We start from the raw sequence: 25,863 nt of genomic DNA, 5'->3' as shown, positions 1-25,863 counted from the left end.
GCTCAGGATGACTCTCTCATCCACCAACGTGCCCACACAGCAAGCTGTGTTCACAGGCCCCAGAAGCGTCACCGCTTCCCTGTGAACCTTGGGGCTCAGCCATGGCTCAGGCCACCACCGGCAGGATTGCAAAACAATCTGCTCTTGTGTAAAGTAGTATATATATATAAAAGAGTGAAAGGGAATAAAGGGGAAAGGAGAGAAAATGAGTGGGAAATATCAGAGAGGGTGACAAAACATGAGAGACTCCTAACTCTGGGAAACGAACAAGGGGTAGTGGAAGGGGAGGTGTGTTGGGGGTTGGGGTGACTGGGTGACAGGCACTGAGGGGGGGGGCACTTGATGGGATGAGCACTGGGTGATAGGCCAAATGTTGGCAAATTGAACTCCAATAAAAAAATAAACAAATAAGTAAATAAAATAAAAAGTCATTAGTGAGGACACTTGGCACCTTCGGCCACATGGTAATTTATGAAGGAGTCTACATCTAATTTCCATGCAAGCAGGAGAAACAATCAGGCAGACAGAGGAGCACACACAAAATATGTTGATCTATCATTTGGCAGGATTTTACCAGTAAGCATTAGTTTAAAAAAGGGGTTTAAATCACCTTCCAGCCCCAGACTTAAACTGTTTGCAGATATTTATTGAAATCAATAAAGTGAGAATTCTTGATTCTGGCTTGGCATCAGATTCTCCATGAAATTTAAACGTGTGGACACACACACACACACAAACACACACACATTGGGCTCTCCTCCTGGAAATTCCACAATTTAAAAAGCTGCATAGTTCGGTCTGATGTGAAGCCTGGGTTGAGAATTACTGTGACAAAAGAAGACATGAAAATAATGGCAACTCCCAGGCCCAGGCCCTCGCTCCCTCGCTGCTGCTGCCTTTTAATCAAAAGGGCCAGAGAGGAACATCAGGAAGAACGTTGGTTCTGCAAGCGGCAAGACTTCTGTTTCATGGCTACAGAAAACAGCGGGTAGCCAAGATTTCAATGCCTGCAAAAGTGAAACATTTTTCACAAGCACAACCCAAAATACCTAGAAAACCCTGCAACCTCTAAAAAGGAGGAATTCTAAATTCCAGACTGTGGAACTCTATTCCATTCACGTTCGGATACCATGAATGAATTCTTGGCAATATTTTAGCATTAAAAGAAAATCAGAATGTTGACGACTCTTTTTCACCTGAGACCTGACAGAAAGCAAGCTGTTTATTGAAAAATGTCAACGAACTGGAGTCCAAACCAAATGGAAAAGCTAGTGTTTTCCATTTCACAGCATGGAATCGATCTGCAACATCTGCTTCCACACACCCTGATTAACTGCCTTTTCCGAGAGACTGAGGGCCTTTCTCTTGCCTTTTTTGGCGTGACAGACGCCACTGGATTTGACACTGTCAGGGTTCCCCTGTGCTCTCCTCCCTAAATGTTCTTCTTCTTTCTATAGTGCAGGGGTGAATCTTCACGCCGTTAAAGACACTCTCATAGTTCTGTTCACCCTGGAAGCAGATTTTGTTCTCATCCTTTTGAATATAATCCAACTTCACCAGTCTCATGTTCTATCATTCCAGAGTATGGTGCTCCCCAGTCTCAATGTTATGAGAAATCAGAGCTAATAATATATATTTCCAGGAAACAAATGTGAATTGAGAAGGACCTGCTAGTAATAATGCCTGAGCTTAAAACTCAAACTGGGAAAGGCAGAGTTTGAGTGAGAGGATCAATGGAGTTTTGCAAGGTAGGTCTTTCAGAAACTCTCAAATCATATTTTATAAGCATCCACTTAGTCGGCCTATTCCACAAACCCTAGTCCACTGGTCCATGTGAACTCTGGGTATCCAGAGGGGGGATGGAGCATACAGAGGATTCGGGAACACCCAAACTCCCTCTTCCAGTTTCTAGCACAGTTTAGGATTTCCTTCATCCTCTGTTGAGGCTGGATTATCCAGAGCTAACTCAACAGTCCATCATTCAGCTCTTTCTCTTCCACACAAGTTTGGTCAGTGTCCCTGACAACACCTTCTCCAAAGGAAAGAATGAAAATGTGAAGCAGTCCCTTCTGCTTTTGCTTAAGAGCTCTGACTGACGTCCTGCTACCTGTAAATAGCAGAGACTCTTCCCATCCTATTTACCACTTCTCAGCATAATGGGGAGTTGAATTCCTGCTGTAGAAGATGATTCAAACATGAACTTACTTCCTATTCTTAGTAAGTCTTTGGACACAATATAAGAAATGCCCTGAGTTAATCTAAGTTCCATCGATAGTTTATTCTGGTATTTCCATTTCACACATCCTGCTTCACCATCCTCAAAAGTACACCTGTGTACACCAAGTCATTTGGCCCTCTCTTTGGTTCAGAAAGAATAGGGATTTTGTTCTTGGGAAGGAGGAATGGAATTTTGTAGCAGTGGAGAGGTGGGCTTCCTATACGTATATTAAACATATTTCAAATTGCCATCTTCAGTTTTGTACTTAAAATATCAAAAAAGTATTCTGAGATCCAGAAGTGGAAGCCAGGGTTTAAGTGGATTAGTCTCTTTGGGAATGAAGCACACAAGCTCCAGCACAGCAAACAGAATCAAATTGATTTGCCATTGGACAGCAGGAGTTCACCCTGTTGGTACATTGCTGTCCTGACCACTGTCTCTCTAAGAGCAAGGACCTAAAGAAAAGCCATTGAGAGGCTCAATAATTTGTGTGCAGTAGCCAGCTGTCAGCTGGTACTGACATACTCTGCAAATGGTCATTCATTTTTCAACTGTGACAGGTACAATATAATAAGCCTGCAAGGAGGGGAATATTTATTTAAAAGACTGGGTGGGGAGAGAGCTCAAGATTCTAGATATATTTTGAAATCACAATTTATTTGTCTTTGCTTTCGCTCGTTCACATGTTACAGAAAAAGGTGAATTATAAAGTCTCAAAAGGAAGACAGAGTCTTTCTTTGGCTGGGCTAGAGGCTACACTTCACAAACCTTCTCTTTGTCAGGCAGGGAAATCCGGTGCCATTAGCTGGCAACATGATAGAGTCCCTCTGCCTGCCCTGCTCTCCAGTTCACCCCTTCCTGGAGATGGAGGTGGGGTGACACAGGGCTCAGGTAGGTCTCATTAAGCCAAGGGTAAAGCAATGAAATACAATTTTTCAGGAGTTCATGAAAAATAAGAAGGTAGTTTAGGTTAAAACTACAAAGCACACTGTGTACCAAGCTGAGTGAGAAAAATGGTATCATACACCTGCTGCCTTGGCCTAAATCTCAAAGCTCCGACACTGAGCCTGCGCTGACTTGAGGGTGATTCTGTAAAGAAATCATGTGCTGCAACCAGGAATGCACAGATTTTGTCTTTCATTGCATTTCACATCTTTGGGATTTTTTTTTTAAGATTTTATTTATTTATTCATGAGAGACACACAGAGAGAGGCAGAGACACAGGCAGATGGAGAAGCAGGCTTCCTGTAGGGAGTCTGATGAGGGACTTGATCCCAGGACCCCAGGATCCCGACCTGAGCCAAAGGCAGATGCTCAACCACTGAGCCATACGGGTGTCCCTGCATTTCACATCTTTTGAACAAAGGACATATATTTAAAAAATTCCTTGTGAGATATTTTGTTAGTTTTTAATGAACAATGTTTAAGAAATAGAAATTGAGGGATGCCTGGGTGGCTCAGCGGTTGAGCGTCTGCCTTTGGCTCAGGGCATGATCCCAGGATCCGGGATCAAGTCCCACATGCTCCTTGCAGGGAGCCTGCTTATCCCTCTGCCTGTGTCTCTGTCTCTGTCTCTCTGTCTTTCATGAATAAATAAACAAATAAAAATCTTTAAAAAAAAGAAATTACAGTTTCCATAACATTGATGACTTTGCTTATATATATATATATATATATATATATATATATATATACATATATATATATATATACACACAAAATTTTAACCCCATTTGCTATAATCCAAAGAAGTGTGTCAAGACTCTGAGGCTGAATTTTAGTTATGATGGGAATAAAAAATGTAACCAGTATGATGTAAAGACCTCTAGATTCTCAGCTATTGTGTTGTCTGAAGAAGACAAATTTAATTTTTAAATTAGTGAAATACATAAATAATTTTGCATGAAATTTCTTAAAATGTGTTCAAATATCATCTGATCTGTTCCTTGCTACTTTTTGGGTAATTTTCCTCAGTAGCAGCTGGCAGGTTTTTGAGAGACAGGTTAGAAATATTTATTGAGTACCTATTATGTATACAGAACACTATTCAGGGCTCCATGGGGTAGGAAGGATAATACTTTATATATAATGTCTACATGTAAGTAAAAAATTGCAGACAATCATCCAAATGCCTTTATAGAATTATATGTCAGCAACAAGACATATTAATTATATTTTAGTTTAGGGGTCCTGAGCCAAGGACAAAGAGCCAACCATACTCCCAATGGAACTGAGCCTTAAACCAATTTTTATTGTAAATAACAATTTCTTCTCTGATGATAAAAGTAATACGTGCTAATTGTAGAACAATTTGAAAATACTGAAAATTGCAGAGGAGAGAGTTAAAATCATTTATAATTCTAATGCCCATGCGTTTTGGTGTATTTTCGTCTAGTCATTTGTTTCTCTGGAGGTAGAAGTACAGGCAGTTGTCCCTTTGAATGTAGTATGTGACTATAAAAGTTACCATACAAACTGAAACCATGCAAAGTTATTTTAATAATCAATGGGGAAAATCCAATTGTTCTGTGACCTTTAAAATTTTTTGCCAAAACATTAAAAACTCTTATTGTTGGTAATAAGTATACAGGGAAATAGAAAATAGTAAAATTAGTATTTAGTATTCTGTAACTTAAACTGTTAGAAACACTGGAAAATAAAGTGTTTTCTTTGTTAAAAAAAAAAAAAGTAACAAACATAGCCTGGGTAGGCTTGTCTATTTTGCTTTGTGTAAGTTACGATACAGAATAATCATTTCTATGCCTTGGCAAATTGTCATACTCTTTTCTCAACTTAGATCAGCTTCTGGTATTTTATCTTTTGCACTTTCAGTGATGTGAAATATCTTTGGGAGTTCCTTTAATGGAAAGTGTTTTTTTGCCATCACTATCTCTAGGGCATTTCCAACTCTTTCTTTCCAACCACTTTCCTTATTTATGTCAGTTTTGCCTTCCCTAATTTCCTCTGGCTCCATATCAAGGGTCTCTAAAACATCTGTGGTCAGCTATTTCTTCTATAACTCCATTCACACTGATTAAAATTTCCCTTCCACTTTTCATTTGCTTGCTGCACTCTCATCATTGTCGACCAATTCCCTCTTTCAGTGAACCATCTTTTAAAAATCCATGTGGGTTTATCACTGGAAGACAAGGCGGCAACACAATCACATACTGCTGTCTATACATGAATGAGTAACAGGTAGGTAGGTATACTGTGACTAATGGCAGACAGACTTGGAAAGAAGGGATGTGATTGGTTACTGATCCCGATATGCCTCCCTCATTTACATGGCAATTCATGCACAGAATTGCTAGCAGTGACGTGTTACTTCAAGCAATTACTCAGAGTTAATATACTGGGGTAACTAAAATTTTAACAGCATCGTTGAAACACTGCTGTGATTTAACTAATACATTGGTAACTGAAATTCACATATATCCAAGCTTGTGCAAAGAGTGGACTACCTGTATGCATGTTTCTTAAATTATTTTTTAATAGAAATGAGGTCATGAATATATAATTTTGTACCATGCTTTTTGACTTAGCATTATATCATAAGATTAATTAATTCCAATAACGAGTCTCAAAAAATATTATAGAATAATGTGGCAATTTGGAAAGAACCAAGGGAATGTAAAATAAGAACTCTGGGTTAGCAAAGGGTGACTTGCTTCCTAGTGAGAAGCAGCACAGGGAAAGTCCTAGAGCTAGACAATTGTTTGTTGTTATATCAAGAAGATGATTAATTTGGCTAGAACATAGGATCCATACAATAAAAATGACAATCATATCTGAAAGTCCATTTTTCCGTGCTTTACAAATATAATGATAGTCATAGCTAACATTTATTGAGTACTTACTATATTCTGGGTGCTTCTCAGACATTATCTCACCTAATTATCAAACCCTGGTTGTTGTCATCCTCGTCTTACACATGAGGACATGGGAACTCCAAGAGATCACTGAGTTTGCCCAGGTCACACGGCTGTTATGGCATAGCCAGCAAAGAGACCCAGATCCCACATGGTCTTGCTGCTAATTGCTTGCTTCACAACACTGCCTGATGATAGCGCTTCTTGTTTACACGGTTCTTCTGCATCTATTGATGCCAGGTGTGCAGTTGGGTAGGTTGTATGTACCAGACTGTGGGGGTACCGGAGGCTGCCATCTAGTCTATGCCAGTAGCCAAGTCTGACCAGACGGCTGCATACTTCCAGAGGGGTGTCTTTTTCTAATTAACACGAGGCGCAAGTGTGGGCTACTCTTGGTGTTGCTCAACACGAGTGATTCTCACCACAATGCTTAGAATTGACAGAACAGTTAGTTAGGATTGCTCCAATTTCACTAAACCTCATAAAAGCCCCAAGGCTCACACTGGGTAAGTGATTTATTTAAGGTGAGAAATGAATTGATGAGATAAAGACGCAGTGGAGGAAGGAGTAGATTCCAGGCTGAGCAAGTTTCATTTGAGGCAAAAGGCGACAGGGGACTGTGAGATATTCATAAACCAGGCTACACATTTAACTTCGACAGAGTGAAGTTACTTGGAATAAATTACCCTGGGCAGCTAGATGTCTTCCACCCAGCTAAATCATTTCTTCTCCAGAATTTAGGTTCCTTCCTGCATTTGGAGCAGACCTTTGGAGACATCATTTCCCTTGGCAGGTAAATATATAATCACCAGGGCTTAAAAAGAGTGAATCTGAAAGCGAATTTCCCGTCACCTCATTGCCTTTCATAATTGAACTTTATAGACCTCTTTTAATTAGAGAGTTGTAATTACTGTTGTTACTATCTTGAGAGTATCCAGAGAGAGGATTTTTCAGAGTGCTTCTAAGCCACACTGTCTATACCCTTACCTTCCAGAGAAATGCCACATAAAGCAGATCCTTCAGACATAAGGGACCCATAGTGGCCTACCTGTTCTGTGTGAATTCAGCAATTCTTCTGGGATATACAAGCTTTATAAGAATTCTTATTTAAAAAAAAAAAAAAAAAAAAAAAAAAAAGCTGGGTAAGAACCAACTCATCCTGCTTCCAAGATAGCCAAATGGTTAGTAGGCATTTGAAGATGAAACCAGAAACTCCAAGAGACTAGCCCTGAAAAATGCAACTTGAAAAATAGGACTCTGGTCAAGTGTTTGGAAAGTTCTAGATACTCTATCTTTTCTTTGGAGAGACACAATACTCTTTGAGAGTTCTTACATAGAGGTAAGAAATATTTTTAATTTTTATAAATTTATTGCTTTCTATCTAGTTAGTTAAGAAATTCAACATTAACAAAACCTTATTCCCCATTTAACATTTATTAATATTCTGATGAATGAGAGTTCTATGGAACAGAAATGTTGGACAATGGCCATAGATAAATTTGGGTATGAATAGTTAGTTCTCTATTTAAAACCAGAGCTATTTCCAGTCCCTGAGCCTAGGGCTGGAGGGATAGTAACAGGAAATGCACCAGGAATGGCCAAGCTTTTTTTCTGAGGACACAGTAGCAGTTTGTAAATCTCAGTGGTGTTTTGTGTGTTTGAAATGAGGAGTGTGAGGCCAGGCAGATGAGGTTCTGTTCTCTCTTACTCTTCAACCTGAGCGGCTCTGCTTTTATCTGCTTTAGATATTGAGATTTCGTGTAAGATTTCATTAGAAAAATGCAAAATGTTCTATTGGCAAAACAAAAGCACAAAAATTTAAAAACCAATGATGAAAAAAAAAAAGCAAAATGGGTAGTGCTTAAAAACCTATTTGTGAAGCAAAAAATCTAGAGACAATAAATATTTTCTATGACCTTCCATAGTTGACCTTCCATAGTCACTTAACCTCTCTGAGATTTGGTACTATGGATTAAATGTTTGTGTCTCCCTAAAATCCAAAACCAAAAAAAGCCCCCAAACCAAAAGTTGTATTTGAAGCACTAATCCCCAATGTCATGATGTTGGAGGTGTGGCTTTTGATAATTAGATTTAGATGAGATCATGAGTAGAGCCCTCATGATGGGACTAATGCCCTTAGAAGAAGAAAAAGACTCTTATCTTGATGAAGTCCCATTTTTGCTTTTGTTTCTTTTGCCTTCCTGGATGTATCTTGCAAGAAGTTACTGTGGCCGAGTTCAAAAAGGGTGTTGCCTGTGTTCTCCTCTAGGATTTTGATGGAATCTTGTCTCACATTTAGATCTTTCATCCATTTTGAGTTTATCTTTGTATATGGTGCAAGAGAGTGGTCTAGTTTCATTCTTCTGCATGTGGCTGTCCAATTTTCCCAGCACCATTTATTGAAGAGACTGTCTTTCTTCTAGTGGATAGTCTTTCCTGCTTTGTCGAATATTAGTTGACCATAAGATAAGAAGCTTTCCCACAGCAAAGGATACAGTCAACAAAACTAAAAGACAACCTACAGAATGGGAGAAGATATTTGCAAATGACATATCAGACAAAGGGCTAGTTTCCAAGATCTATAAAGAACTTATTAAACTGAACAGCAAAGAAACAAACAATCCAATCATGAAATGGGGAAAAGACATGAACAGAAATGTCACAGAGGAAGGCATAGACATGGCCAACAAGCACATGAGAAAATGCTCCACATCCCTTGCCATCAGGGAAATACAAATCAAAACCACAACGAGAGACCACCTCACACCAGTGGGAATGGGGAAAATTAACAAGGCAGGAAACCACAAATGTTGGAGAGGATGCGGAGAAAAGGGAACCCTCTTACACTGTTGGTGGGAATGTGAACTGGTGCAGCCACTCTGGAAAACTGTGTGGAGGTTCCTCAAAGAGTTAAAAATAGACCTGCCCTACGACCCAGCAATTGCACTGTTGGGGATTTACCCCAAAGATACAGATGCAATGAAATGCCGGGATCCCTGCACCCCGATGTTTATAGCAGCAATGTCCACAATAGCCAAACTGTGGAAGGAGCCTCGGTGTCCATCGAAAGATGAGTGGATAAAGAAGCTGTGGTCTATGTATACAATGGAATATTACTCAGCCATTAGAAATGACAAATACCCACCATTTGCTTCGATGTGGATGGAACTGGAGGGTATTATGCTGAGTGAAATAAGTCAATCGGAGAAGGACAAACATGGTCTCATTCATTTGGGGAATATAAATAATAGTGAAAGGGAATAGAGGGGAAGGGAGAAGAAATGGGTAGGAAATATCAGAAAGGGAGACAGAACATAGAAGACTCCTAACTCTGGGAAACGAACTAGGGGAGGTGGAAGGGGAGGAGGGCGGGGGTGGGGGTGACTGGGTGGTGGGCACTGAGGGGGGCACTTGATGGGATGAGCACTGGGTGTTATTCTATATGTTGGCAAATTGAACACCAATAAAAAATAAATTTATTATTAAAAAAAAAAAGAAGAATAAGAAAAAGAGACCAGAACTGTGTCTGCTCTGTGAGAATACAGCAAAAATATGGTCATCTGCACACCAGGTAGTGGGCCCTCACTAGATACCATATCTTCTGGCACTTTAATCTTGAACTTCCCAGCCTCCAGAACTGTGAGATATAAATGCTTGTTATTAAGCCACTTGGTCTATGTCATTTTGTTATGGCATCCTGAACTAAGACATTTGGTTTTCACATCTGTGAAATGGGAATAATAATACTGTGAGGATCAAAAGAATATTTTTGGAAAAAAACCTAGAAGTTCTATACTAGATTTAAGGTAGAAAGGGAGCAAGTAGAGGAGAATGGAAGAGAAAGTGAATATCATATTTTGGCTGCCCGTGACCTGAATCCCCGACCCATATTCTGAGGACATCACCATTGCATGTTTGGTAGGAGGCTAATTGGGTGTTTCGACTGGGGACTTTACTATTGGAGTGAGTGACACAGAGAAGTCTGGACAGTTTAGCACTCGCTTTGGTGGTGATGGCAACCCCTGTTTAGGGGCAAGAGTACCAGCCATGGCATGTTGTCCCCAGAGATGGCAATGCCTGAGCCAAGCTGTGTACATGATATGAGTGGAGCTGGGAGCTTCCCTTGTTCTCTATATGGGTTCTGAGTCTGATTCTCTGACCTTTCCACTTCCCTATATGGGTTCTGAGTCTGATTCTCTGACCTTTCCACAGAGTTTGTGAGCTTTTCTGTTTCCTTCCATTTAACTCCTCAAGGCTGAGATTAGTCAGAACTCTTCAAGTGAGAGCCGTGACAGGCATAGACAGTGGCATATCAGAGAGTGGGAAGTGGGGGGCAAGCTAGGGTAGTAGTAGCATTAAGAGAGATAAGGCTTTCCACTAAAATTTGATTTCAAGAGAATGGGAAAACCAGAACCCCTCTTTGGGTCCTACCGCTGCAGATTCTAGAAGACATTTCATCCGAGGGCAGCTTTTTCTGCCCCCTGATTTTTTTAATAATCTTTGTTCAATAATCAAGCAGAGACCTGTAGAACACCTTTTTCATTTCAAACTTCTCCCTGTGTTTGGTTTTGTTAGTATCTAATGAAAATCCATCTTTTAAAATGTCTCAAATCAAATTAGAAGAGAACATACGATATAGCAGAGTTATATAGGCAGTGGGGATGCCAGAGAACATAATATAAAAGAAGGATAATATGTGCAGCAAATAGTCTGCTATAATTCTAACCCAAATAGTCCTTGACTATTGGGGACCAGGGGAGTGAATTTCCATCCTGCTGCAAATCTGAGCCTTGCCATTTTCTGATGAATGCCCAGTGGAGGAATAGGAATACCACTGCAATTAAGATTGGTCAGAAGGACCCTCAAGGTCACCTTCATGGACAGTCATGAATCTGGTGTCATTTGCACAGAACCCCTTAGAGATTTGGGGTGTCTCTGCCCCCTCCTCTGTATTGCTAAGGAAGTCACCTCACTCTACTTTTAAAATTCAGTGTCAGGGAAGCCAGCTGTGAATTGTCATGTCTAGCTTATCTGTGTACCTCAGAGAGGTATCAAAAAAAAAAAAAAAAAAAAAAACACCTAAAACTGCTCCATGGCCTACGATATTTTTACAAAGAGTGTGGAAAAAGGCAGACAGTACCATCACCATATTAACTTGAGACCTTATAGCATTGAAGAGTCTCTTCAAAAGGCTTTTTCTGGAATAGCTCCATGCCTCATGGCAGGGAGCTCCTCTGGCCCAAAGAGGTAATTGAAATTCTTGGCTAATGGCCCTGCGATTGGCACCTCCAGCCTAAGGAGCCAACACTTAAGACACAATAAAAACAATGAGATTATGATTTGGCTGCGCCTTTGCTCTGATGGCTTCTAATGTTGTACATCACCTATCATCACCAGCAGCAACTTGGTTGAGTTATTAAAGCCAAAAAAAAAAAAAAAAAAAAAACCCAAACAAAACTTTTGCAGTATTTTTAAATGTTAGTATACTCATAACCAGGGGTTGCTTTTAGCAGTTCTGTGCTGTAAGTATACCTGTACATGAGTGAGTCAAGTCTCTGCTTTTACACTCACCTATGGATTTCTGTTTGAACTTTTAGGTCTGGTGCTCAAAGCCCTATATAAAAGTTTTCTCACACCATTTTGCAATCTGGTCATTCCTCCTCTCATATACCACATTCATTTCCAAGTCCCAGCTTTTCTTCCTGCTATCTTTGCTTCTTAGAAAATCCAAGTCCTGTGATGTCGAGTGCCGGTTGAGCGTTCAACTCCTGGTTTTGGCTCAGGTCATGGTCCCAAGCTTCTGGTATTATGTCCCATGTCAGGCTCTACACTGAGCAGACAATCTGTTTGGGATTTTCTCTCTCCCACAGCCTCTGCCCCCATTCCCCAACCCTGCCCACCATGCTCTCTCTTTCTCAAAAACAAAAAAAAAAAAAAGAAGAAGAAGAAGTCCATGCCCTCCCTCTTCACAATCCACACTTTACACTATCATTAAGGTTCTACTCAAGAACCATGTCTTCCCTGAGTAACCTCAGGCTGCAATATTTTAATTCTATACAGAACATATACACAATAGTAAGCCATGGCCGAGGAGTTCTGGACTCTGGAGCCAGACTGCCTGGGTTCAAATCCCGACTCTGCTCTCTACCAGCTGCTAGTTACTTTACCTCTCCATGCTTCAGTTTCACCACATGTAAAATGGGATCATAAAAGGGGCTACTTGATAGGGGTGCTGTGAGAGTTAATATACGTAAAACACATAAAGAGTTTCTGGCACAAAGTAAATGCTATGTAATATAATTTTTATTATTACGACTAGATTTCACACATTTTGAATAACTCTTAGAACTCATTTGTTTTGTGCAGGTATTGTTTCCCCAAGCAAATAGCAAGGATCTTCACTATTTTCTATTTTTTTCATGTCTTGGCAAATAATTGGTTCTTAATAAATGCTTTTAATTAATGTATGAATTAAGTAAATAAGTAAAAAAAATCAATGAATTAAGTAAATGAGTAAAAAAAAAAAAAATCAATGAATTACCATTCAGGCTCGACAGGAGGGAAAAGCAGGTATAAAGACCAATTTCATATAATTCTATAGGAAAGAGCCCAAATAAACTGACTTCTTTCATCTACCACATAACAGTTTACATACTTTCCAAGGGTGAATATTACACTGTAAGTTGTTCTGTAGGAGGATACCAGATCAGGAAAAATAAAATGAGAACAAAAAACAATCTAGTATCACTTCTATTATCGATGGGCATTTTCAACTTTAGGAAGAGTTGGTTCATAGGAAGCATCTAACTATGACATCCAAACACACTATATGGATGGTATATTTCTTTAGCTGTTCAGGAAGAAGAATCACATTTATTCAATGGGCTGAACCAAAAGATAGGAAAACAACAACACCAATGTACATGCAGAAATTAAACCATAGCTCTTTTTTTTTTTAAGATTTTATTTATTCATGAAACACACAGAGAGAGAAAGGCAGAGACATAGGCAGAGGGAGAAGCAGGCTCCAGGCAGGGAGCCTGACGTGGGACTCGATCCCGAGACCAAGGATCATACCCTGAGCCAGGGGCAGGTGCTCAACCGCTGAGCCACCCAGGTGTCTCTAGCTCTTGTTTTTAACAATGTATTTCTTTTTTCTCCCTCCCTTTTTTTTTAAAAGGGGAGTAGGAATAGAGGGAGAGGGAGAGGGAGAGAGAGTATCCCAAGCAGGCCCCACATCCAGCATGGAGCCCAATGCAGGGCTAGATCACAGGACCCTGAGATCACAACCTGGGCTGACATTGAGAGTTGTACACTCAACTGACTGAGCCACCCAGGAGCCACAACAACATATTTCTTTTAAAAAATGTTTAGGGATCCCTGGGTGGCGCAGCGGTTTGGCGCCTGCCTTTGGCCCAGGGCACGATCCTGGACACCCAGGATCGAATCCCACGTCGGGCTACCGGTGCATGGAGCCTGCTTCTCCCTCTGCCTGTGTCTCTGCCTTTCTCTCTCTCTCTCTCTCTGTGTGACTATCATAAATAAATAAAAATTAAAATATATATATATATATAAAATGTTTAAAATCTTAAAAACACAGTATAATGTGATGTCAAGAGTTTGGCAAGTACCTAGAGAAAATCATCTTACTACCAGATGCCTCAATTTCAAATTGAGGAGTCTACTTCAGATCAGTAAGGGCCTGCCTGTCACTAGGTCATTAAAAGAACAGTAGCACAAAGTGGATGCAGCAGTGTCCACCCATGCCAGAGGTTGGATGACAAGGTAAAACCCAGAGGATGGTTCCTTGGATGGGGAGGGGACTCAAAGCACAGCCATCACATGGCTTCTTCCAAACAAACACCTGAAGGCAGGCAGCAGGAAATTACACCACAAGGTGAAAACCATTCTGATTCAGCAAAGACATTTATGATGTAAAAAAACAGAATAAGGGCCCTGCAGCTGCAGCCACTGATTTTCCCTTAATGTCTGGGTTTCTTTCTGAATCCTTGTAGGAAAATGTAAGAGTTGTGAATGAGAATTTGTAGTGAATTTATTGACACTATAGAGTTCAATACATAAGAATACGAAAATCCTCCAAAAATGTATATGAGTGACACCATGTTGAGAAGATATTACAGGATAGGTGAGAAAGTGAGAAATATGTGTGGAATAAAATGATTAAAATGTCCTTATTTCATTAACTAATCTTTTTACCTTTTTTTTATTGTGAGTTCTAAATATGTTCAGATGAAATCTATTTTTTTGGCCTTTAATCTTCTCAATAATGGGACATCTCATGAATGCTAAGCAATACAAATTTCCTGTAAAGCAACAAAGCTTCCTTAAGAAGTGCTCTGGAAGGAAAATTTGTCATAGTTTTGTTACATTTCTCTTCACCAAGTCAAACCAAATGCCAATGTCAAGTTGTACAGGAAGAGGGTTGTGACATAAAATTCCGCATTCCACTGAAGGTGAGATGACACATATATTGTGTTTTTCAGACCAAACATACTTCTTAGGGCACTTGCTGTTTGTGAATTGATACCAAGATGTACCACAACAGCAGTATGGGGTGGTGGGAAAGCTTGTAGTTTCTTAATGCTTTTGTACAGCCTTTGGAATTCATGTGCGGTCTAGAGCCATAGAATGGGCTGTTTACAATGCCTGAGGTGAAAATAAGGCAAAGGTGGGAATATAATTATTTTCTTTGCTCATCACAGGGAAGATAAGATCATCTATTTGCTCTATTTATCAAGCAAGATGGTCAAAGGCTCAATATCTAAGCTTCCTTGATGGACAAGGACATTGGTTTCATCCTGGTCCCTACTGATTTATGACATATCTCAAAAACAAAGTAAAATAATTCCCCTGCCTCACCCCAAAAATCTCAAACATTAACTCTAATGTCCCTTTTTCCAGAACATTAGGTAGTATGAAAGGCCATCAGAGAATGACAAAGACTTCCACTTTGATCAGTAGAATAACATAATCACAAGTACTTACTAAGCACTACGCTAGGTGCTTGAACTAGACAAATAAGACACAATTCCTGCGGCAAGAGAGCTTATAGTCTACTAAGATAAGCCTTCGGGTCTCAAATGGAACATGTGTGGCTAGCTGAAGCCTCATGTTCATAGCAGAGGATTTTTAAAAAAAGTCTTTCACCTGCTATGGTTCCCATAAGATAATCTGTTACTGTATGTCTTTGGGGATGAAATTATCTTCATACTACATGTAGCTATCTGGCTCAAGCCTCATACATTTAATGAAAAAAAAAAAAAGTCACTTCCAGGCTAGAATGACATATAGGTTTATTTTGCTCAACTGAACTTTCCACAAGCACTGTGCAGACTCTCTGAATCTTAAAAACACAGTAGAATGTGATGTCAAGAGTTTGGCAAGTACCTAGAGAAAATCAACTAAACTTTAACTCAGCATTTTATTGCCTCCTCACAAAATGAACCGGAAGAAATACAGACATACAAACTTATTGATTTATAGCTTTCAAAATATTGTCTGTTTTTCTAGAATGTATTTGTTTTTAAGTGTTTCAAATTGTTACTTAACCCATATGGAAATACACTGTTAATGTTTCCAAAACATGAGAATCCCTCTAACTAGGGGAAAAAAGAGAGAATGGTTATAAAACTTGTGGAGAGGATCATTTTGTTTAATCCCCCTCTAGACTGTGAACAATTTGAGGTTGAGAAATGCCTTACTCATCTTTTTCACTTTGCATCTACTTTAAGGCCTGGGATGTGGCAGGTGCTCCAAAAACATTTGTTGAATGAATGGATGGATGAATGGATGTCTATATCTTGCAGAAGGAGGTAGTAAGTAAAGAAAGATGACAAAGGTAATAACTAAAGGAAGACGGGGAGAGGTTGAGGAGGGAGAAACATTTATACAGTCTGGGAAGTATCCAAGGATGTATGTGCAGGAAACAGTGGCAAGTGACACTGATAGGGTTGAATGACACTGATATAGTTGAATGAAGAGTCTCTCTGCAGCTACATTGGGAAGACATCTTTCTATTCTACCATGATGGGGGTTATTGTTCCACATTTTCTTTTATTTAGTTTTTGAAGGCCACACTAGCTCAAGCCCCATTAACACATCTCCATTTGGCCCCTATTACTTTATGGGTATAAAGAGGCATGCCTTCTGGAGTCGCCATGTGAGGCTAAGCAGTCTGCACACTGCACAATTCCAGGAAGCACCTTTCACATGCAGAACAATGTGTGGCACCCCAGTGCTCCCTTGATCCCCCTGGATGTATAACAGAATACACTTACAAATTTATAAACATGCTGAGAAATGCAATATGTTGGAAGATACTTTTAACTATTTTCTTTATCTGTTCCTTAAGACCAAATGATTCTTCCATTTCCCCCGGTTGTGAGAGTTATATTGTAAAAACACATGTGTGTTTTTGCTTGTGTGTTGCTTCCACATTCTCTCAGTGATTAAAGGAACCACTCCAGACTGGAGGAATGCTTGGGTTCTAATCTGGTTCCATCACTTAGTGTGTGATCTTGTGCAAGCTACTTAGTATCTCTGGGCCTCAGTTTCCTTAGTTGTAAAACAGGACTAATAAGAGCTCCAACCATTTAGGGCTGACATTAGAAATAATTGAAATAATCTAGGTAAAGTGCTTAGCACGGTGATTGGAACACAGGGAGTTCTCATATGTATTAGCAACTAGGCTGCTAAAGTTATTATTATTGTCAGCACTGGACTACCAGGTTTGGCCTGCTGGGCTGAACTCCTCCTGAGCCCCTAGAACCTGGACTGCCCATGTAGGGCCTTCCCCTTTCCAATGAGCAGGCATGTGCCAACGTTCTTCCAAGGCTATTCATTCCATGAGAGTTAGTCAGAGCTGTGGGTTGATGTCTCACAAACATACACACACACTACATTCACACACACTTCCCCTCTACTACAAGAACTGCTAACAGCAATGCTATAAAATCAACATGTTGCTGGCCTTCCCCATCTCTTTTTTCCAATGAGTCCATTCAAACATAATTGGTGGATTTGAGAGGAAAATGAGAACCCAAAACATTTCATGGCTAACAGCAACAGAATGATGGTTTTTGGCAAAGGATGACCACCAGAAAGGAGAGTGTGTGTGTATGTTAGACTGTAAGTGTGTGTGGGGGATATGTAAGATCTGAAAAGGGACATGGATATCAGTGATCAAGTTGGTGTTGGGAGCATCTAAGGTTAGAGAGACAATTAGAGAGGGAGAACTCACTGGCAAGGTGAAGACCAGGGTCCAACAATAAGAACCAGGGGATCATAACACTTATTCTCTCATTTAATTATTTACTGGTTCATTTGACAAATTGTCATGGAATGCTGACTATGTACTGGGAAGTGTCTGATACAGGCAATCAGTAGAGAACAAGGGTCTCTACCTTCATGGAGCTTATAGTCTAATGCAGACAAGTAAGCACATTCTCAGTGAGAGGTTGTATCCTAGAAGTAAGTGCACAGCATTATGGAGGGCAGAGGTGGAGTACAGTCTGATGAAGTGTTTTAGAGAGAATCTTGTGCTTTCTGGTAACAATAGTGTGGCTGGGGTGCATGATGGGAATGGCGCAAGATGAGGGCAAAGAAATAAACAGGAGCCATACCCTAAAGGACTTCTTAGAATAGTAAGTTAAAGAACTTGTTCTTGATTTGGAGAGCACTCTGCTGTGTAGGACTTACATATTACTCAGATCTCAAGGACTGGCATCCAGGGAGGGGAACCGAGTGGCCATTCTCTTAAAAATGACATAGTACATATGAAGAAAATCCAGATGAGAATATTTATGGGACAGTCTTTCCTCCCTTGTGTTGTTATAAGAGTTGAAGGACTGTCCCTGCCTACGGTGGAGCATTCTCCAAAGACGAGTGAACCTCTTCAGCCCTTCCCAGCACATCTCCCACTTTAGAGCAAAACTTGTGGCAGCCCACATGTTTCCTGTGGGTAAGTTTCATTAAGCTGTAAAGAAGAAAAGGAAGCCTATCATTTATTAGCTTCCTGTCACCATGTTCCTATTCCTCAGCCTGGCCTTCAAGATCATCTATCCTCTTCCACCTGTACTCATACAACTTCCCTGCAAGGATTCTCTCTTCCAGTTTAAATGATTCTCGAACACTCCATGAACTTCCCTGCTCTAGTGCCTCTGCTCTTTGTCCTTTAAAGGCTTAGCCTGTCTCAGACTCAGTTACTACATTTGTAAATTGGTGGTAATAATACCTTTATTCATGGATCATGTGTCTAAAAGTACATAGCACAGTCCCTGGCATGAAAACATTGCTCAACACATGTTTGTGAGCAGTTGCCAGCCTTAGGTTCTACATCCTTGTCCATGTGTCACTAACTTCAATATTGAAATGTTTTCAGACTTGGGTATGAGATCAGTGCTGGGAGCTGGAATAGATTGGAAAGGGCATGCCTGGCAATGAACATGAAAAGAAATGAAAACCAAAACTAAAAATACAACAAATGAAAATGAAAACAAAAAACCATGCCTGCAACCTCATTTGGCCTAAGCCTACCATTTACTTTGTAAAGCCTACCTTTGACTTTTGCCTCCTACTCTGGGTTATAAACATTCGTCCTTTTGTAATTCTCTTTCATCTACCCTATGTGCCACTTGTTTTTCACTTACTTCATATCTTTTGTAACATCATTGATATATCAGTGTAAATTTTTTGACTTTTAGGACTGTTATGAGAATTAAGTCAAGCTACATATGGAAGGAGTCAAATGCCTGACACATACATTTAAGCTTTATTGTTTTTAATAGTGATAATGATGACCATAGAAGTCTCTTAAATTCAGGGACTAGGTCTCTAAGAGTTCCAAGAATCTCTTTCCCGCTTGTTGGCTCGGTGAAGAATAATAATAGCAATAATGATGACTACTGCCTATTGAATGACCACATGACTGGAACTGTTCTGGGTACTATACATGCCTTAACTCATTTCTGCTCATGATAAACCTTGAGGTAGGCTCTATTAGTATTACACAATATCATATTGTAGAAATAAGACAACTGAGGCAACCAAAGATAACTAGCCAAGTTTTGCAGTTGGGAAGCAGGAGAGTCAGAATCTGAACCAGTTGGGCTAGCCCTGCAGCTCGTGTACTGAGTACTGCACTGTATTCACTCTCTGATCAAGTTCTATTCATGCAGGCCCAACTCACATAGACCTCCTCTCCAACTTCTCAAACAGAGTTGGCTGAGCTACTCCACCTTCTATACTCCCATAGCACTTTGAATATATCTCCCCTATAGCAATATTTATGTGTGTATTTATCTGTATGTGAGTTTCTTAAGGAAGAACATGTAAATTACTCACTATTGTATACTTAGCATAGGGCTTAGCAGAATTTGATAGGCAAAAATAGATGCTGAAATTCGGGATCCCTGGGTGGCGCAGCGGTTTGGCGCCTGCCTTTGGCCAAGGGCGCGATCCTGGAGACCCGGGATCGAATCCCACATCGGGCTCCCGGTGCATGGAGCCTGCTTCTTCCTCTGCCTATGTCTCTGCCTCTCTCTCTTTCTCTCTCTGTGACTATCATAAATAAATAAAAAAATTTAAAAAATTAGATTTAAAAAAAAATAGATGCTGAAATTTAATTGCGCTAGTAGGACCTCAGTAAGACTTGATGTTCATGATGGTGGGAGTTACAAGAGATCAAACATGGTTGAATGGAAGTTTCAAATGACAAGAAACACAGTGCTAAATTATTGGCTATATGGTTTTATAATATTGTTATTGTCATATTCTGGGTTGGAGTAACTAAAGTGACTTTTTTTTTAAAGATTTTATTTATTTATTCATGAGAGACACAGAGAAAGAGACAGAGACATAGACAGAGGAAGAAGCTGGCTCCTTTGGGGAGCCCAATGCAGGACTCCATCCCAGGACCCCAGGATCACACCTTGAGCCAAAGGCAGACACTCAACCACTGAGCCACCCAGGCATCGCTAAAGTGACTCCTATCTAAGATGTCTCATTACCCAGAGGCCTCCAAGTCCCTTTTAGTTACATGTCTTTCCACCTCATCCCTACTGAGAAGTATCAACTCATGGCAGATGTGGCTGCCCGGAGAAAACCACAGAAGAAGTAAGGGATGTGGTGAAACTTATGCCACTTAGCAGCAATAATTAATACATCACTAGGGGTTGCACAAATAAGCCAAAAGAATGACTGAAGGAGCTCCACACCAATGTGAGCCAAGAATCCATATTTTATTACAACAATTGCCTTCTGTTGTGCTTTAAAATTTATAATCTCTCTCTTCCATTATTTCATCTGATTCTTACAATAATTCACTGGAGTAGGCAGGACAAGTTCAGGGAAAGGAAGAGACTTGCCTAACGTTCATGGCCAGTGAGAGATGGAATCAGGACAAGGACATGATTTCCATACAACATGCCAAACAAGATGGTCAGAGTAACTAATTCACTGTTGGGAGGTTCCTGTCCCTGGTGTGCACAGATCTGTATCCTCAAGGCTCTGAAGACAAGGAAGATGTTTCAGATGAAGGAAAATGGAAATACTGAGCACTAGGTCAAGAGACAATATGCTGAGGGCTGAAGAAAAGATGGAGTTTATGAGTTTAAGGGTGAGGGGATATACTGGGTAATGCTTACTTATGGAGACCACGAAAAAGAGCTCTGTCATAGAAGGAGGTCATATGTCGAATTTTACAGGATAAAAAAATTTTAAAAGCACTCTGCTTTAGAAAAATAGATGAGAGGGGATCCCTGGGTGGCTCAGTAGTTTAGCGCCTGCCTTCGGCCCAGAGCATGATCCTGGAGTCCTGGGATCAAGTCCCGCATCAATTAAGTGACCTTAATTCGTTTCCCTCCGAATGTTTACTTTACATTGTCTCTGGATCTGAAAATTCAAATTCAAATTCGGGCATGGAGCCTGCTTCTCCCTGTGCCTGTGTCTCTGCCTCTCTCTCTCTCTTTCTCTCTCTCTGTGTCTCTCATGAATAAATAAAATATTTTTTTAAAAAAGAAAAATAGTTGAGATAGGCATGTGTAAGGCTAGAAGCCAGAGGAATTTTCAGCTGGTGTGAATGGCCTTGGCCAACCACATTATGTTTAATGTTCACATGTGTGCTTTTCAAGAACTCTTCTTTCTCTATGACAATGCTAAAAGATACATCAGATTCTTTTTTTGTTGTTGTTGTTGTTTATTGTTTTTATTTATTTTTTTGTATTTTTTTTATTTTATTGGAGTTCGATTTGCCAACAGAGTCTTTGTGCCTGTGCCCCCCTACCTCCCCGGCACCCTCCCACTCCCCGCCCCCCATCTCAGTTCCCTGTTCCCATCTGTATTGGGCTTACTGTCAAATCTATTGGAATACAGAGAAATTCAGAAGGTGGAAATGATCAGAATGCCTCCTTTGATACTGGCACATAAGCTTGCCTTGTGTTTCCTAATGCTCTGTCCCTGTGGTTCCTACAGACTCTGGTGTCAGAGACTCTTCCTTCGGACAATCCTCCTGGGTTTTGAGTGCCAAGCTGGCCCTGATCTTCGAATTATTTTGATTCCCTTTATCTCTCATATGTTGGCTGCTCCGTATCTCTCATATGCTGGTCTCTCCACTGTTGACCATAGGACTCAAGCAGGACTTGCTTTGGCTCATGGTCACAGTTGTTTGCTACCAACTGCCTGGTGCTGACCGGGATCTTCAATATACATCTACTCTCTTAAAGAATGTATGACCCTACCAGAAACTGGCTGATAAAGGATAATTTTGGGAATACCTACTGATAGGTTCATGTTTGCAAAGATACAGCTCATAACCATGAGCTCTTGCTGGTTGAGACAGAGACAGAGAAGAGAAAGTTCCAGGCATCTGCAAATGAAAAATGAGGCAGAGACATAGCAAATTCCAAAGTACAGCTGAAGGCACTGTTGTTTGGGCAGCTGAATCACATTAAAAAATCATGTGAAAGCTCTGTATTCCTGCCACTGCAATGAAGAGGGAAAGCAAAAGTCTGAGGGTTTCACAAAGGAAATATTTTGTGACCAGAAGACTTAAAGTTCTGTAAAATCTCATGAAAATGGAAACAGTTTGATGGGTACCCAGCAAGCCTGTAAGTTAAGCCAGCATAGGGAGGTCACGAAGGGAAATTCCATCCTCCTCAGCCAGGGAGCACCTGTAGGAGGAAGTCAGAGTCAGGTGGGCCCCCTCAGCTGATGCAAGACCAAAGACCTGATGCACAAGGAGTGCAGACAAAGCTGTCTTTATATTCATAGCCTGCCTTTTACAAAAATCATTTCATGTCAATAGATAATTGACCTTAATTCTTTTCCTCCAAATGTTTACATTGTCTCTGGATCTTAAAATTAAAATTCAAGTCATATTTAAAAATTAAATTAAGTAATAAATCTTAAGAATTAAATTTAAGCCATTCTCAGTAATGAACTAGAAATTGATTGAAGTGTTCCTGGTAGTCATTTTGAGAGGGTGGTGGGTATCATCTCTCTAGACTAAAAAGGGTTATTTTAATAGACTTCATAGTGTGATTAAAAAAAAATCCAAACCTCATAAAAGCAATGGGTTTGCATTAATTTTAGTAATACAAAATCCATATATATCTAAAAAAATACAGACTTTTTTCTAGGGTAGTTTTAAAGCTTCTGTGAATATTTATATTCTGTTTTTGGAAATATACTGTTCCATGCTTGGAATTCTTTGGGCCAATAAACTCCAGAGCACGTCCAGAAAAGGGAACTAGAAAGGCCAAGTGTGAGGGAGAATTATTGCACCTTTCGGTTGGAAAAGATGAAGGCTGAAGGCAGAGAGACTGATGTTTACCAAACCGAAAGGGTACGGCTGGGAGAACACATCAAGAACCATCCCCCAAAATTAATCAAAGGTAGCTTTTGCGTAAATGAAAGAAAGCATGAAGTCACACAATGGCTACTAATTCTCTGGAAACCTATCCAAAGAGATGTTCCAATTTAAAAAAAAAAAAAAAAAAAAGGCTGAAGAGGATGATGAATTTAACAATAACTATTGTGGGATTCTGGGAATGCCTCATAGAAAGTAACCTTATACCCCCTCGCCTTCTTCCCCTACAACAAATTATTCCTAGGTATTTTAGAGTCAGACTAAGTGAGAAAGACAACCAGGCCTGTGGTCTGAACCATAAATGGAGATTCTTTGTTTTGTTTTGTTTCATTTTTTTAGAGAATGACAGTTTTGGAAAGTGGCCTCTACCTTGCCTACTGTAAGGTAAAGGGGTCCACACTCCTGAATTTAATAACTTGGGTATAAAAAATTCAAGACATGGGGACTTTCTTCATTACCATGACTTGAATATAAAAGGCCAGCATGAGCCTGGTTCAGCAGTAGCATCCTGAGAATTTAGTATGCCACCAGAGTTTCATTAATACAGTTTATGCCTAATGTACAATTCCATTCCATGGCTTCCCTGAGATCTGGCTCCTCACAATACTTACTTATTTATAAAGTATTTACAAAGGGTAGCAAATCAGTGAAGGAGGAGAGAATGCCTATTTTACCTCAAGACATTTCCTTTTCACCAACCCTCCCTCCCTCCTTCTCCCTCGTCCCATACAGGCAGAGGGGTCTGTTCTAAAGGCACAGCAGGGCATTGACAGGAAATAATTCCAGGGGGTGCTCCCCTCAGAATCCCAACACCCCAGGTCACCTTATTGGCCTATTAGACCCGCTCTCCTTCTAGAGAGTGACTAGTTATGAGCCCCAGCAAGAGCATGTGAAAGCACCAACAGAAAACACAATAACCCATAAACTTGCTGTGTACTCCCTAGTCTGTCTTGACTAGAACCCTATCCACAGAAATAATCTTCCTCAGAAATAAAAGGGAAATAACCTCATTTGTAATTCCCAGCTGTGTCCATAATAAAAGTAAGGGTCAATGTGTAGGTAGATCCCTCCGTGAGATGATTTTTTTTTTTTTTTTTTTTTGGTGAAGAAGGGCTGGCTACGGAAGAATCATATAAAATAACTGAAGAATATGAAAAAAATGAGTCTATCTCTCTCCAAAAATTTACTATTAAATTTCAAATAGGTCTGTGAGCCTTTGACTCTTCAACTGTGTATTGAAATGGAACAAAAGGACTCCAAGGAGACAGCATGCAGCTTAGTTGATGGAAAGTAAAAACTCTTTGAAATTAAAGAGCTCCCTTTAAGGCCTTGGGATTCTGAATTCAACTACGTTCTCTTTTCAACCACCTAAGACATTTGTTTTTAATAAGTCTGTCTTTACAAAGTAAACAATTTAAAAAAGAACCTCAAAACTGTGTTTCTGACCAGCAAAATAAGTACAGATTCCAGATGTTTTTCATTTTTCTATGCCACTAATTCAAAGTCAGAAATGTCTTGTTTATTGGACATTTATTTAATCCTAATATTTTACATTCCTCTCTTTTAAGAATCTCCTTTCCTATCTCTGTATCCCTTCTCTCGCCACAGTCATCTCTGCAGTCATTTGTCATAGATGGAACTGGAACTTTGCAGCAGATTCTCTCTAAGAAATATTTAAACTTATGCCAAAATGAGATTTCATAATCATATATAGCTTTTTTATTTATATGAACATCTATATGAAATATTAGGGAAATTTCTTTCTCCTGAAATCTTTAAAAATTGGATATATGCTGGACTTGGTAAGCTGAATAGAGGTTAGTGAGGTAAATCACTTTTCAGGGTACTCTTCTGACCCTCTGACCTTATGCCTGCACTTGGGTCATCTTGCTGTCCTTCTGGATTTTGCTCTAAGGGTTGATGGGTATTAGAGGAACTAATTGCAAATATTATTCAGTGCTCTCCTAGCCCTACAGGTGGGTGATGGATGATGGATTTCTGTAATTTATCATGTTCTTAATTCTACATGGCTCCATGTTGGAGTTCCAGCAGTAGCTAAGGAATTAAAAGAGCAGAAAGCTGACAACAACAGCAAATCTCCATGGAAAATAAAATGTAGTAGTGGTTGGAATCAGAGACACTTGATCTCTTCCCTATGTGCTTGTTTTCAGTGGGATGAGGTAAGGTGACATTTTTAAATTTACAATTCTATTAATAAAGTTATTTTTTATTATAGCTAGTATTTATTGAGCGAGGCACTGTGCTAAGTGCACCTGAATTACCTTCATTATTTCTTACAACAATACTAACAAGTAGATTATCATTGTCTCCATTCTACAGATGAAGAAACAGTCTCAGAGACTCTAATATGTATTTTCTCATGAAATAGGCATGCTATAGAGAAGAGATCATATACACCTTTGCAAAGGAGGGGTATCTTGAGCAAAGGCATTTTGGGGGCAGCATTTAGTAATCATTTCAGAATAACAGCATAATTCATAGGTTTAGCAGACAACTCATAGGTATTCACAGGGTTACACCAAATTATATTAAGGTTGGAGGTGAAATGACCACTGGGAAGCTATGAAGACTGGCTTCCAGAATTGGAGATAACAAATACTATGTAGACCTCAAACATATCCTAAATATTACAAGAGAATATGAACTCCTTTTGGACAACACAGTCCTTTGCAAATGACTTCAGAGGTGACAATTCAACACTTCTAGCCCACATGAAATTATTAACTTGTGAAGAGAATGTCCTACAGATATTAGATATAAAAGGCAACCATCTTAGAAGTTGGGCACCCCTTTAAAGGTGTGTCTTATGTGACTATAGAAGCTTTCCTTCCAAAGGCTAAAAAGGGATTTAAATCACTTAATTAGTT

At 39.8% G+C, this 25,863-nt stretch overlaps 1 protein-coding gene across 1 annotated transcript in view; it reads right to left on the bottom strand.

Moving 5' to 3' along the window:
* Window positions 1-25,863, bottom strand: part of FRMD6 (FERM domain containing 6) — a 231,859-nt gene that overhangs the window by 128,764 nt on the left and 77,232 nt on the right. The gene's annotated exons all lie outside the window — the stretch shown is intronic.

The sequence above is a fragment of the Canis aureus genome, chromosome 9 (assembly GCF_053574225.1).
Source record: "Canis aureus isolate CA01 chromosome 9, VMU_Caureus_v.1.0, whole genome shotgun sequence".
NCBI lineage: Eukaryota > Metazoa > Chordata > Mammalia > Carnivora > Canidae > Canis > Canis aureus.
Note: the sequence above shows the minus strand (reverse complement) of the source record. Positions and strands in the feature narration are given on the sequence as shown.